This window comes from Oncorhynchus gorbuscha, linkage group LG12, assembly GCF_021184085.1.
Source record: "Oncorhynchus gorbuscha isolate QuinsamMale2020 ecotype Even-year linkage group LG12, OgorEven_v1.0, whole genome shotgun sequence".
Taxonomy (NCBI): domain Eukaryota; kingdom Metazoa; phylum Chordata; class Actinopteri; order Salmoniformes; family Salmonidae; genus Oncorhynchus; species Oncorhynchus gorbuscha.
In genome coordinates this window covers 80,340,159-80,342,658 of record NC_060184.1, presented here as the reverse complement: position 1 = coordinate 80,342,658, position 2,500 = coordinate 80,340,159, and the positions used below count along the sequence as shown (strand labels likewise).

General features: G+C 32.5%; 1 protein-coding gene across 23 annotated transcripts in view; it reads left to right on the top strand.

Moving 5' to 3' along the window:
• LOC123991433 (eyes absent homolog 1) overlaps positions 1–2,500 on the top strand; it is a 150,429-nt gene that overhangs the window by 44,558 nt on the left and 103,371 nt on the right. The gene's annotated exons all lie outside the window — the stretch shown is intronic.

Sequence of the window (2,500 nt, the reverse complement as noted above, 5' to 3'; positions counted from 1 at the left end):
CAGCTCTTAGAGACTCACCCAGAAAGACTCACAGCTCTTAGAGACTTACCTAGAAAGACTCACAGCTCTTAGAGACTCACCCAGAAAGACTCACAGCTCTTAGAGACTTACCTAGAAAGACTCACAGTTGTAATCGCTGCCAAAGGTGATTGTTATGTAAATGACATATTTCTGTATTTCATTTTCAAAACATTTTCAAGCATGTTTTCACTTTGTAATTATGGTGTATTGTGTGTAGTTGGGTGAGAAATAAAAACATCTATTGAATCCATTCTGAATTCAGGCTGTAACACAACAAAACGTGGAACAAGTCAAGGAGAATAAAGACCTTCGGAAGGCTCTGTAAATAAACTTTATTTTCATAAAGATTCATCTTTATATTGTTCCTGTTCTAATTCAAAGTAAGGTTATGATGTTCATAATATTATAAAATTAGTTCTTATTCAACTAATATATATTATATATGTATATGATATATATCCAAGAATGCACAACTAGCATGCCATTTTAATATATATATATATATATATATATATATATATATATATATATATATATATATATATATATATATATATATAAATGGCATGCTAGTTGTGTAGTCTTGGTAGTACTACGTGCTATACAACTCTTCACCGAGGTATTGCAAATAATCACTTAGCTCAGGACAAACAGTTCCCAAGATAAAACAAAAGGAGACCTAGAACTATGGCATTGGTCGTTGGTTCGCACCATATTCCCTGCAACCATCAAAAAAAATAGTGCTTATCAAGTTATTCAGTCAGATCGGAACCAATATACATTTCAAAACAACAACGGTGTTTTCAGGCGTCATAGGAACGAAACAACAAAGGACTTGAACCCCCCATAAAGATGTTCTTTATTTGTCCGAAGGCTTTAGAAGGACTTGAACCCCCCATAACGATGTTCTTTATTTGTCCGAAGGCTTTAGAAGGACTTGAACCCCCCATAACGATGTTCTTTATTTGTCCGAAGGCTTTAGAAGGACTTGAACCCCCCACAACGATGTTCTTTATTTGTCCGAAGGCTTTAGAAGGACTTGAACCCCCCACAAAATGTCCAATATGACTTTGGAATTTAGAACATGCATCACAATGATACCCTATCCCCTATATAGTGCACTACTTTTCACCAGAAGTAGTGCACTACAATATATAGAGAATAGCATGCGATTTGGAACGCACAGAGTGTTTGTTTGAGTGGTAGTGAACCTGCCATGGCATAGGAAAGAGGTTGACTTTGAGTCAAAACCGACTGGCAGTTGGACTAACAATAAACACTAGTAGCAAGTGTGTTGTTTTTATTACTTGTGCAATAATTCAGAGATCATCCATCTTTTAGCCATTCAATCATACTACATCATTCAAACGTACTACATCATTCAAACATACTATGTCATTCAAACGTACTACGTCATTCAACCGTGCTACATCATTCAAACATACTACATCATTCAAACATACTACATCATTCAAACATACTATGTCATTCAAACATACTATGTCATTCAAACATACTATGTCATTCAAACATACTACATCATTCAAACATACTACATCATTCAAACATACTACGTCATTCAAACATACTACATCATTCAAACATACTACATCATTCAAACATACTATGGCATTCAAACATACTACATCATTCAAACATACTACATCATTCAAACATACTATGTCATTCAAACATACTATGTCATTCAAGCATACTATGTCATTCAAACATACTACATCATTCAAACATACTACATCATTCAAACATACTACATCATTCAAACATACTACATCATTCAAACATACTATGTCATTCAAACATACTATGTCATTTAAACATACTACATCATTCAAACATACTATGTCATTCAAACATACTATGTCATTCAAACATACTACGTCATTCAAACATACTACATCATTCAAACATACTATGTCATTCAAACATACTACATCATTCAAACATACTATGTCATTCAAACATACTACATCATTCAAACATACTATGTCATTCAAACATACTACATCATTCAAACATACTATGTCATTCAAACATACTACATCATTCAAACATACTATGTCATTCAAACATACTACATCATTCAAACATACTATGTCATTCAAACATACTACGTCATTCAAACATACTATGTCATTCAAACATACTACATCATTCAAACATACTATGTCATTCAAACATACTATGTCATTCAAACATACTATGTCATTCAAACATACTACGTCATTCAAACATACTATGTCATTCAAACATACTATGTCATTCAAACATACTACGTCATTCAAACATACTACATCATTCAAACATACTATGTCATTCAAACATACTACATCATTCAAACATACTATGTCATTCAAACATACTACATCATTCAAACATACTATGTCATTCAAACATACTACATCATTCAAACATACTATGTCATTCAAACATACTACATCATTCAAACATACTATGTCAT